This window comes from Dicentrarchus labrax, unplaced genomic scaffold (genome assembly GCF_905237075.1).
Source record: "Dicentrarchus labrax unplaced genomic scaffold, dlabrax2021, whole genome shotgun sequence".
Taxonomy (NCBI): Eukaryota; Metazoa; Chordata; class Actinopteri; family Moronidae; genus Dicentrarchus; species Dicentrarchus labrax.
In genome coordinates, this window is record NW_026136711.1 from 16,275,609 (window position 1) to 16,289,616 (window position 14,008).

Here is a 14,008-nt window from a genome sequence, read left to right on the forward strand (position 1 = left end):
TGTGACCCAAGGGCAGCAACAAAATGCTTTGGACTAAAATACAATGACCAGGTATACTCATTCTCGGGTATACAGTTTATGAACTTCATTTGCACTGAGATTTTTTTAGAATTGGACAGAAAATGGCATTTGGTGGAGTATAAAGGAGAGGACATAAAACCGAGAGAGTTAGGAGCACAGACAGAGTGTGACTGTTAACAAGTGAAATGGCAGGAGGAGGAGGACGAATAGGAGACACATGTGATTTAGCAAGACTTGAGAGGAAAAGACATTGATCAGACAAAGAAGGAGAGGAAGGGAGGGGGAGACAACACATCCTACAGATGTTTTCTACAGATAATTATTGTCATTAAAGAAAAGGGTGAAGTGTGGAGCAAAATTACCCAAATTACTGCTCGTCTCCTCAGCTTGTGCTTTCACACTGGCTGGGGAAAATGTAGTGTTAATGGGTTATCCTGTAATCTGTCTTTATACATCTATCATCCATCATTATCAGTCCGCTGGGCTCTTGTGTAATTCAGGTGAAGTAATTTAAATGTTGCCTTCTGGATCTTAGCTCTGGATATAACTTGGAGAACATTAAGAGGGAATATTTGAATACTGATATTCAGTGACATGAGATGTTATTGCCATGCACTAGTGTTGGTGAACAACCGAAAACCATATATATCGGAAACATCAACTTTTCATGAGCTAAGAAATAAAGCCTTGTTTTTAGCTTTGTTACAATTCATGTTTAGGTAACCCAACAGGTTTGTGCATTGTTTATGTGGTATAAAAACAAGGGACATTTTCTTAACCTATAAATCAATACAATTCTTCAGTTTTTCTGAAAAAATCACCACCAAATTTGGATGATTCTCAGTGGGATTGTGCCAACACCCAACTTGTTTAAGTATTTGGTTTGCAACAGGTTTCCGAAACATGTTGTTTTTACATAACACATATAGCATACTAATGATATTGGCAGATACCGCAGCATGTTTCGGGCTTCAAATCTTTTGTTTTGACTTGCTCATCATCAGGGATGCCTGAGATGATGCATTAGGAATGTTGTATATTGGCAAAAGTGCACATGAAGAACACCAAAAATCTGTCTCTCTCTCTACAGCACACCCCTGATAATGACACAGTTGCAGAAACACTGTGTGTGTGTTTTCATAGTGCATGTACTTTTGATCTTGCTTACTTAAGGGGAAGAGTAGCAGTGCAAATATAAGTGCGCCTTAAGCCTCTATATTGAGAGCGTAAACCTTAATAATGTTATTACAAGTTTAATATCAAACCAGTTATTTTTTTAACTGAGAATTAATATAGCATGGTTAGGAAAGAAAATAGAGCTCTTGCCAAATTGTTCATTTTTAATTTGAGACACTCTGCGGCTGAGAGATAAAACAACTGCTTGCCAAATTGTATTCTTATGGTGGCCTTTAATCTTTCTTTAAAGGCTGCAGAAATAAAGCTCTCTTCATGGTGGAAACCTCTGCAACTAAACATTTTGGCTTTTGCTATTTTCACTGAATGGCGTGCATGTAGGACAAGCCTTTCTTTGACATGGTGAACAGTCACCAAACTAGCATAACTATGGGTTTAGCATGCAAACAGTACATCAATTAGTTTGACATGGTATTAATTTTTATGGCTGTTAATGACTGATCATAGAGTGAAACTTTTTTAGTTTTGACCCATTCATGAATTTGATCAGTTCCATTCTGTGCTCTTACATGACAGTTCAATGAATATGTGATAGGATGAGCAATTTCCTCAAATTCAAACACTGTCAGATAATAACCTCCAGTGTGATCACATTCAGGAGTGGAGGTTTATGTGTACTTGAGTAAAACTGTTGATCAGCAACTTTCTGAGTTATACTGGGGAGGTTGTGCTGCGGCTTGGTTTTACCTTTTTGGGGGGAGAATTACTGAGGTGGAGCAGCAAGAAAACACACAAACACAAAGTGATGCATTGCCCTGGTAGATATGCTACCCAGTGGAGTTTGTTTTCGTGTTTCAGTGGAAATGAAGAGTGATTCATGTTTCATTGCTTGAAAATGTCAAGACATTTGTCTTAAGCTGTGCTGAGCCAATGGAAGAATGTTTTAGACCATGTGTTTGTTTTTCATGTCTGTCTCAACTGGTCCTCTGCTTCTCTTTTCACCTGCACACACAAGACATAAGACGGAATAAATATTTGTCTAAGAAGTGAGTGAAGGGATGTTTGGCAGCATTAGGCTGTTCAACTGTCTCTCTGACTACACCCTCCTACATAAATGTATACAATATATCACAAAAACACAACAACCTTGACTTGAGATCCCCCTTTTCTCTTTGCTTTTCTCTTGGCCTCATCACACACACACACACACACACACACACAGACACTAATTGATTTCATAAATCTTGTTCCTTCTTTAAATGGCATTTGAATGCATAAGAGTGTATTTCATTCTTGTTCTCTGTTCTCTGGCTAATTGTAATGGCTTTAATCTTCCTGAAATTAGTGCTTGTTTAATTAGGCAGCAGCCGTTGTGATTTTAATTATGGAAAAATAGGCTCCTAAAGGTAAAGAGAGATTGAGAGAAAGAGGAAGAGAAAAGGTGAGATCAATGACCATTCAGAGAGTGGTTGTGTGCTTGACGCACATGGACATCCAGACAGAGACAGAAACACAGACAATGATGGCACTTAAACAACCCATAATTGCTTGTCTGATTGTACACAGACGGACAACACAAGTCGCCAGGAAATAGCAAAAAGAAGCATTAGAGTGAGGTGAAGAAGCAGAAGTAAGTAAAAATTGTTTACCATGAATGCAGTAAACATTGCATGAGGTATTCAAACATTCATCCACCATGAATCTTTCTTGCTCTGCCCTGGCATGGGATACTAAAGAATTTCCCCCATAGTTTTGCAGCCCTTTATTTTGTATCGGATGCCGGAGAAGCTTTTGTCTCAGTGCCAAAATAGTTGCACAGCCCAGGGGTCTTGATGTCAGCAGAGGCCTCCATGTTGATTGATTTTGCAGCTACTTGTCCATTTGTGTACTCTGGTATCACAAAGAAGGCTGAATTGTATTGTAAGGCACATAGTAATTAACACTGACTAGTAATGAATGTATCAGATTGCATGGCCTCAAAGGCTCTTGTCAGTCTTTGTTTACTGCTCTGTGTTATTTACAGATTCCCTTTGAGGCCATTCAAGCACACAGGAAACACACAAAGCCATACAAACAACACCAGAGTCAGCTCAGAATAATTTGGTGCTGATGCCAGAATGTGTGTGTGCATATATGCATTCATGACTATGAAAACAGAATACTGTAAGCATGCTCAGAGTCATTTGCTGTCATAAAGTTATAAATAACAGATCAGTGTGCCTTTGAAAAAGTGAACCAACCATATGACATCCTTTGGATCAGACTCTCGGCTACTCAGACTCATCCCAAGTTGTGATTTTCAAATATTCAAAGACACACAGAGACTGAAAATCTATTGTAGGACAACCTAATTCACTAACTGATCACTAGCACAGTGCTTGGAACGAACAGGTAACACTGGGAAAGATAAATATGAAGTTGAACAATTGTGTGTTGTCATGTGGACAGGGTCTTTGTGAAGCTCTTTGTAATTTATATTGCTTTCCACAAGGACATGCATGGGCCTGATTTTACCTTAATAGTCACAGAGAAAATCTGCAATGTATCCGTATTAATACTTAAAAATACGTCTGTGCTCTGTAAACAACGTCTGAGTGTCAGCAGGTAAGGACTGTTTCCCTGGCAACATCAACTACCATCTCATTCACTCAGCAGGTGTAGTGTAAGGTAATAATAATTAACACTTATTAATTTAATGTAGCGTGTTTGTTAGACTCAAAAAGGATGTCGAGATATAATTTACCACAATTGATTGTGCAGACTCTGGTCAGTAATACATTTAGGAAGTTCATATCTTTATTGTCGGCCCATTTAATTCCAGCTGAAAGACAACAGAACCTTAGACGAGGGTTAGAATCTCAGACCTTTTCTGTGGCAAATATTTTTCCATGTCAAAGCAGAAACGGCACAGATGTAATAAAGTAATTATAATGATTATTGTATTTACAGTAGGTGTTCCAGTTTCAGAACACTTGCATGCTGCCAGGAAGGTTTAGTGGGTCACTGAGTAAATATTAAAGTTATGTTATTAAAGGTGTGTTTTTCCTGCAGTGACAAGTCAAAATGTCTGCCATGAAAATGATACTGACATTTCATCAAAACTCCAGTACATACAGACACAACCAGAGTGTTGTCTAATGATAATATGATGCACTTTCATTTATAACACGTGACTCCTCCACTTCCTAAAATGTTAATGAAACTAATTCATAGAGTGTGTGTATTTGTGTGTGAAAAGAATATGTGTGTGATAGATAGAGAGAAAGAAACAGAGAAAAATAGAGCGCTTCCGCCAAACAAGACATTTGTTTCATCTGAACATCAAAGGCGCTCTGCTCTTTTATGCTTGCTTCAGATTTCACAGTCCTCTCTTGCCACAGGCCTCAATTGCATATTTCATTAAAGAGATTAAAATTCTCTTGTCATTTATATTTACATACAAAAATAATTTAAACTGAGAGTTCAGTGACGATGCTAGCTACACACGTGCCGTTTGTTTACTTTGCTATTAAATACTTTGGAAATCTTGAAATCTTGAAAAAAGTGAATGCTACACGTGTTACATAATTCCAAATGGTTTTCCTCTTTATTATAATATTATTGATGTGTATAAACTAGTGTCCCATATTAATGAAGAACCAAAGCATGGACTTTAATTTACATCCGTGGCCAGATGTGCAGTATAATAACAGTGTGCAGAGAAAATGTGTGCAGCTTATGCATACTTCATAAATTAGTAAGAGATGTAATGTAATGTGCAAAATTATTCTTCTCAGTTGTTAGCATGTTCAACTGTGGGTGTGCACGTGAGATTTTTTTTTGCATGCTATGATCTGCGAATCCAAGCAGGATTTATCAGCCTAATTTTAATTGATTGCTTTTGTGAGCTCAATTTTGTTATTATTATTTGAATTAGTCTGCTTTAACTGTTCTTGGACACTTTTTCTGTCCTTTTCATTTTTGTCTTATTTTCCTAGCCTTTGATGTTGATTGAAAAATCACAGCTGATGAGGGTCAACAGACATATATGTTATGAATTAACGATATTGCAGTATGATTGCTATTAATGGCCACAGCTGTCCATAAAGCTAAGTGTAAGAATGGATGGTATGGAGCTTTTTGTGGCCTTTGCCAATCCAACATACACACTGAGAGAAAATGCATCCAATAATGATATGCATTACATATTAGTTCATTAAGGGTGCCTTTGTGTAGGTTCTAAAACTTTATGTACAGTATACAGTGTATGTGTGAGTGCATATGTGTCTCAGAGATGAAAAGAGACCGAAAAATTTTCCTGTGTTTAGAGTAAACAGTATCTCACTGTGAGAGAAAAATATGGCCTGTTATATTACCATATATTTCAAGTACGGCTTGGAGTTATCCAAACATCCCACTAGCTAATTTAACATGCTGCTGCTGTTCTGTTCTAGTATGATTGAACAAAATGTTTACACAAGTGGGAAATTAATTGTGCAAAGGATCCTTAAGTTTTTACTGCGTTGGCAGTAAAAAAAAGCCTGTCATCGCAGGAAACAGCAAATTTGCCAATTGCAGTTTTGCTGATAATGTTGGAGAAAAGGTCTCAGTGCAAACAATTTGACTACCGGTTAATTTACCATCTTAATTAAAATCCATGCATATTATGGACTACCCTCTATGCATTAAAGAATTTGGCCATTTACCTATTTTTCTTATCTATTATTTATTCTGGTTTAGATTCAGAGCTGTTGATTCATCTTGATCCCCTGACTTTTCAGACAAACGTTTTAATTTGTCCAATATTCTGGTTTATGGCCAAATACCTGTGAAACTAAAGATGTTCTCACCAGCCCCATCTATACAGCACTTTGTATGGAGCCATTATTGTAGCAAAACTATTTACAAATGTGTGTGGAGAGTGTAACTGTATATCAGTCTGTGTGTGGGTAATCAAAAGAATCTGTAAATATGCACTGAGATTTGTGAATGTGTATGCATTTGCATATCCCTGCAAAAGTTACGTGTAAATTGGGATTCCTGCCTGAGTTGTAACAGATGAATTGTCCGTATTTCAAGCTCTTGGAGCAAATAGACTTTACAGCCAATAATATGTACACCGGTCAGACATAACATTATGACCATCTGGGCACCCTGGTGGTAATAATGTTTTGCAGCCCCATACCAACAAACTGCAATGTTTTGACACCTTTTTCAGCAGTCTGAGCTACAGTAGCTTTTCTGTTGGATTGGACCATACTGGCCAACCTTCGCTCCCCACGTGCTTCAGTGAGCCTTGACTGCACATGACCCTGTCTCTGGTTCACCAGCAGACCGGGAACACCCCACAAGAGCTGCAGTTCTGGAGATGTTCTGACCCAGTCGTCTAGCCATCACAATTTGGCCCTTGTCAAAGTCGCTCAAATCCTCATAATGCCCATTTTTCCTGCTTCTAACACATCAAAATGTTCACTTGCTGTCTAATATATCCCACTCACTGAGAGGTGCAATGATAACCAGATAATCAGTGTTATTCACTTCACCTCTCAGTGGTCACAATGTTATGACTGATCGGTGTATGTTTGCATTTACAGATTTGTCTACACATCTCAAATCTCAATACATTTGCAAATCTAATTACAGATTTGTAGATTTTTTTACACATTCACAAATCTGACACATAGATTGAGATAGATTAGTTACTCTCCACTCACATTGGTAAATAGTTTTGCTACAATAATGGCTCCATAACTTTGTGATTAGTGCTAATTAGCAAATGGTAACATGCCAACACGCCAACTAAGATAGTGAACATTACCATGTTCACTATCTTAGTTTGTATATCAGTATACCTGCAAAACATCAGCATGTTAGGGTTTTTTGCTCAAAGTACTGCTGTACCTAAATATAGCTTCACAATGATGCCAGTGTGGTTGTAGAACTCCAATTGGGTCATATTTAATCTTTTCTCTTCAATTGCTCAAACCCGCTTTGAACAATACTTTTAAACTCTTCATCACAAAAAGCTGCCTAAAAAAACAACAACACGACAGTCAAAAATAAGCTACAAAACCACATGCTGTCATACAGCAAGGAAGGAGACAGTTCTTATCACATGTTGAAAAGACATTACACATCTGCCTAACCTATCAAGCAGCCCAGCTTAACCACCAGCCTCAAATCCTCAGCAAAGACAATAAAAAATAATAAAAAAAGATGAAACTATGAGCGGAGCAATTTAAAAAGGGAGAATATTGCGTTTTTATTGCTTTTATTTATTCTAGGTTGTTTGACTGTGTATACATAGTCTTTTTCTGCACCTGCACAGTTAGCCTCCTGAAGCTGACCATCACCAACACCACAGTTTTCTACCTGAGCCCAGGGAGCAACTCCATAGCAGATGGGGATAAATGGCTCACTCAGGGGCACACTGAAGATAGACAAGCAACCAGAGGAGAATTGTTGTCATTCACTTCAGTCTTTCCTGACAGCATCACTCAAACATTCAAGACTGCATGTTTGCTTTTCCCTGACTATCTACAGCCGGCCACTACAGCTATATATGTACTATGGTTGTAGCTTGTTTAAGTTCAAGTTATCAGTGTCGTTTATGAAAGATATTCCACTGAAATGGTACTGCAGTATCCACTAATTGTGGGCTATATTTTATCAAAGACCATGTAACACTGCTGGTTCAGACAATAGATGTAACCCTTGGGTCAATGCAGAGTATGATTGCCATGTTTCATAATGTAGAAGAGAGGTGTACAGATGTAGAGTACCATGTTATTATGAACCGCGGAAGAGAGGGAGATGCAATGAAGCTGAATTAGTACTACAGTGGAAAGTGGAGTCATCATTAAAAACAGAGAAGACACCAGATAGAGGTTGGAAGAGGGCACTGAGGTGGAGGTGTGTTGGAGAATCATTGGCCTTTTAGCATTCAGAAATTCCCTGAAATTTAGTGTAGATTACAAGAGATGTGCAGAGGCAAGACAGCCAGCTGGGTATGATAACAAACCAAGTCTGACACCATAGCCTCTCCGTCTCAGTTGGCCCCAGCCACTCTTGGAGGAAGTGACAGATACTGTAGGATATCTGCACCTCAATAACTTTTTATCATTCCATTTACAGAGTGTAGTGGGATTATTGCTGTCAATGGTTATACAGTTAACTGTTATAGATAGCCCAGTGTCGCCCTTTCAGAGATTAAAGATCATCTGCAAAACAGCACACTCTCTTTCATTTAAATGGTACAAAAAGCAGCAATGTAAACAAGTGTGTAGGAGCATTTAAAATCGACATTAAAACGACCAACGTAGTACAAATACAAAGAAAATACATCTCAACATGGGCGCTGCCATCTTTGTTTGCGGATCGTACGTTCGTCCTCGTTTAGAGCTGGACGGCTGAAATTACGACCAAAAGGGGGTGTGTCTCGGTGAAATGTAACGAGATAGCTGCGAGATTTACACTTTCCAACTCGGGCTGGGGGTTTACGAGACAAATTGATAGCACCATTCAAATCTTACTCTCAAATCACAGGCCTAGCTGGCCTGGTTTTCATTGGGATTGATTCTTTGGTAGAAAGTAGCTCCAATGAAACTTAACGGCACATGTCAAATGTAATTTCTCAGTGCTTTGAGAACCACAAACTATCACCTGAGTTGTTTGGGCTGAAGTTCATCATTGCCTCTGTTGGTTGTAGCACAAGTTTCAGAGGTAAATATCTTAAAATCTTGGCACATAAAACAAATACTATCTGCGTGATTGGATAACACTCAATATAAGATTGAGTCCAGACTTTAAGATTAGCTCTATATACTGAAAGAACTTCTATTATCATTCTTATTCATCCTTAGTGTTGGTGTTTAAATATGACTGTTAAGTCCAAGTCTTGCCTAAATTCTGCTTAAAATGCTTTCAACATGTATGATATTATTTGCAGTTGCAGTAAGCTTTACCAACCTCACCTTCTGCAAAAAAACACAAGGCAAGTAGTGTTTCTGTGGGTTTTTACATAATCTTTCTGTTTTAAACCCACATGCTATCAAAATATTTTTCCTCACCATTTACATTGAAATAGCTTAAATGACCTATGAAATTGCACAACAAAAATACATGTAACTATCACATATTTTGAGTGCTAAACTGTGGGCTGCTGAGATAATTGGGAAATGTGCAACATCCTGAACTGCTGAGAAGCCACACTGGGAGTGGAGGCAGCAAATATGGCCTCCAGCCATGCCTAAGTCCCCCAGTGTAGTGGTGTTGCATGTGTTGACGATGTATTTGAGTTCATGTGGTCAGAGAAGAAAAACTTATAAGAGGAAATGCATCAGAACTCAGGTTGTAGCAGTATGGTACTGATGGTTATCATACACACTCTAATCTATGGTATTGAATTATACTGTATTATTGTTATAAAAGCTCCAGTGTGCAGAGGAAGCAGAAACTACGACAGATGTAAAACTAGAATGAATGAATGAATGCCCCTATCTAGTGCCAGTGTTTGATTTGTCCCCTCTGGGCTACTGTAGAAACATGGCTGTTCAACATGGCAGACTCTATGGAAGGTGACCTGTGGTGTCTGTAGTAACAAAAACATAACGATTACTATATTCAGGTGATTATTCACTACTGAAAACATAGTTTTACATTCCATCCATTTCTCAGAATAGATCCTCCTAAATGTTACATACTGCACCTTTAAAAAAATTTATTTTTATTTTGTAAAATTAACATAAAGTGTTTGTTCAATCAAAAAACGAATTATAACTGATAAAAAATAATAATGATAATAATAGTGTAATACCATGAAATTGTGATATTTTCCGAGACAGTTATCGTACCATGAAATTCTCACACTGTTGCGACCCTAATCAGAACCCGAGCCTTAATATTAAATATACAGATAAGCACTTTTGTTGTGACACCATACTGCATTTGTACCACTGTTTATATTTTTCTATTTTATTGTCATGACCCTGGTCCTACATTGATCCTTTTACTCCTGAAATAATTTTCATCATTGAAGGTTGGCTCCTCTCCTCTCTGTGCTCTTCACATCTCTCAGACCTAATTTTAACTTAAGGTTTGGGCTTGAGATTCACTTACACTAGTCTGAATAAGGGATTCTGCTGGCTTCTTTCCCAGTTTAACACAATTGATTTGTGCGTTCTTAGAGGGCACACTGCAGGCTTGCCTCTGTAAGATTTAGATTCTGATCTACAGTAGAAGTTGTGAGTTTCTGAGACTTCTGTCTGTCTGTGGGAGAGATGCCTTTGTCAGCAGAATACTGCTTCATTATTCATACAGATGCAGTAATATACACTGACACCTGTGAGTCATCCATCTAAATCATACTCCTCGACTATTAGCCACTGAGCTGCCCTGCTAGGTAGTTGGGACTTGAGTGCCTTGCTCAAGAGTAGCCTAGTGATAGCTGTTGGGGAGTAGGATTTTCATTCACCTTATCTGTCCCGACTTCTCCAGCAGGTTTAAAAATTGAACAATTTGATTCTCTCTGCAGGCCAGGTGTGTCTGTCTGACAGGCTCTATTTCTTTATACTCATCTTTTTCCATTCTCTGCTTCTCATCTCTGCTCTCTCTATTCCCCCCTCACCTCATCTGTCATAAACCACACATCTCTTTCTGTTGGTATGGCTACCAGCTATTTCTAAACCCGGCTTTGAGTGAGCCGTGCTCCACTGTGCCTCATCATTACCTATCTAGGATATGCAGATGCCCACGAACACAGGCCCTGAAAAAAATTGCCTGCTGTAACAGCTCCTGTTGGCGTCTTTCCCTGGGTGACATTTTTGTGTGATAAGGCTCTTGTGTATTTTTGGCTCCTCTCGAAAAAAGTGACATTTTGTTCTGTTTATCAGAATTTAGTTTTCAGCTTTGTGAACCTTGGATTTTATGTTTTTGGCTGCCTTTTTGGTTGAATTATTTGGCTTGTAACAGGTGCAGGTGCAGTTTCAAAGTCCAGATATCTGGTGTTGTTTAATGCTAGTCATATGCTTTGAGATTAGTGTTACCATAGTGACTGGACCTAGTTTATAGGAAGTGATCACACAAGTTAGTTAGTTAAGATATTAGTTGCTACTCAATATTTACACCGGCTGCCAGGTATGATTGACAAAACTAGCTTGGCTGCATATACTAAGAAAGTAAGGGTTAACATGGAATATGGTCGACATATCTGATCTGACTCTGTTTAATAATGATGTAAACTGGGAAGGTTTTTTACAAAATAAAACTCAAAATGAGCAACGTAATTTCAACCTCAAGTCAATACATTCAAACAAGCTCGTAGTCACTAAGAACTTAAAAAGATGTTACACACAAACGTATTAATTCATTTATGAATAGCTGGTATTACTTAGCCTGGTTCAGGTCCGGAACTTTAGGACCTCTGATGTGGCCCACATCTTAGATTTGTTCATCAATTCATGAAGGTCTTGTGTTGTGCCCAGCTGACCAGTCAGAGCTATCTGGCTTCATTCATGGGAAGTAGTGACAGAATAATGCCTGAAAGACACAACACAACACAGCTGTACATGTAAGTTCCCTTAAAAGGGGAAAAAAAAGAAGTTAAGTCAATATATTTCTTTGATCCTAGTGGAAAATGTGTGGCTACTCCTAGCATGAATGATGTGAAAGGAAACAGTAATTGAGTCTGTTTTTAAGGCAAGGTGGAACGCCGCCCAAGTACTTGACTACATAACAGGCGTTCCCAAACTTTTTCATGTTAAGGACCTCCGCAATATATATTTACTGTACATCAGACCACAACCCCCCATTTGAGAGGATTTTGTCTTAAGTAATCCACTCTGAGTATGAGGGCTGAGTCTTCAAAGTCAATGACTTTTTGATCAAACTAGAATCACTATATATTATAATCAATCAAACTTCCCAACCTTATTACTTTCCTTGTTGTTAAACTTACAAAGAATTTGATAAAAGTTAAAATATTATATTTCTCCTTTTGCTGTGGAAGCCCTACAACCCACTCAAGGACCCCTGTCGGCCCCAGTTTGAGAGCCATTGCTCTAGAAAGCTAAAGTTCACATATGCACACACCACTGACTCCCCTGTTACCAGTAGACAAAATATAAGACAAAAAGAAAGACATATCAGATTTAACTCCAAGCAGGAATACAAGATAAGCAAATGTGAGTACCACTATGTGGACAATATAATCCCATCTGTAAGGATTCATCCAAACACACACACACACACACACACACACACACACACACACACACACACACACACACACACTCACATACATCCATCTGTGTTTTCCTCTTTTGGCATGGTGTGCTAATGGAGGTCTGGAACAGTGGACTGATAAAGCTGTCATACCACCTCCCTCTCTGCTTCTTTCTTTCTCTAACACAGAGTGATAAATCAAGTCTCTCCAATGGCATCACTTTCACAAAGAGACTTCTGTCTGCTAACACATGCGTACAAACACACACACACACACACACACACACACACAATCATCACAAACAAATGCACTAGATCTCCTCTGCTCAGACTGTGAGTGGCTATTCATAGCTTCTAAACACAATCCCCTCACCTATCCCTCTTTGTTTTCTTCTATCTTTCATTCTCTCACCCTGTATCTCTCTCTTTCTCTCTCTCTCACCCTCACACACGCTGACACACTCGTGACTGCCTCTCAGATTAGACTACATTCCACTGGATCCAATGGCAGCGCATTGCTCGCTCTCTGGGGAAACCTTTATTGGTGGCCTGGGTCGCTGTCACAAGAGTAATGTCTGTTCTGGGAATAACTGCACAGCAGAAGTAGGTTCCCCTCGAGACAAAGATCATACTGTAAATATGAGGAATAAGACTTATTACCTTGGGGGGATTTCAGTGGTCAGAAAAGAGTAATGGCCAAGAGCGTAATTACTACTAGCGGGCTTCTTTTCCGCTTGAGTACCTAATCTCTTCCCCTCTCCTTCCACTCCGCTCAATCTGTCTCTCTTTAAGGTCTCGGCTGATGGGAAGCTGGTGTTTTTTCTGAAGCTGCCTCTGTCTTCTTGGAGGTCTATACTGAATAGGGCTGCAGCAGATCTTTGATGAGGGGGAAAGGGGGCAACAGGTAGCTCTTTGCAATCAGAGCACATGGTTAGATTTAAGGCAAATTTGTTAGCAAGTCACTAGATGTCTACATGTCTCTGTAACGACTTGTACAAATTACAATAAAAGAATTGACAGTAAGTTGACAAAGTAAAGTCATATCAGTTGTTGATTAATCAGATGCTGAGATATCAGGCTTTCAAAACTCACTTTTTCAGTAGTACTCTGTTTTGAAAGAAAAGACTATATAAGACCTATTGCCCATCGTCTGTGAAGCTTTAATTGGCATTCTCCGCATGTCGAACGACATGCATGGGGCTCTTGTAAGAGAGATACTAAGCCTTTCTTTCAAGAGTTCTTGAAAAACACAAGACCAAGAGGTGTATGAAATTATATGCTGTGTTTATATGCTCTTATGTAGTGTTTCTCAAATGAGGGTACCTGGGGGGCACTTTGGAGTACTGCAGGGGATACTTGAGCTTTTTAAAAAAATATCAGTTATGCATAATTCCTAAACTAATTATACTATAAACAGTACAGCTGTTAACTGCCATTAAATTTCACCTGGCGTAAAACCTCACAGTAGAAGAAGATGAAGAAAAGCAATTATGTTTGGTCACTGTGAGCAGGAAGCCAGTTTCCATATTGAATTACAGACGGAAATCAAGAAAATGGATTTGCTGTTAAAACACGGAGAAAGTAGTGGAAAGAAAAGCAGAAATAGAGCCAACAAAATACCGTCAGTGTCAGGAAGAATATGTTTTAATGGGGT

General features: G+C 38.7%; 1 protein-coding gene across 4 annotated transcripts in view; it reads left to right on the forward strand.

Annotated features, from left to right (window-relative positions):
* Positions 1-14,008, forward strand: part of cpne5b (copine Vb) — a 116,908-nt gene that overhangs the window by 41,675 nt on the left and 61,225 nt on the right. The window lies entirely within an intron of this gene.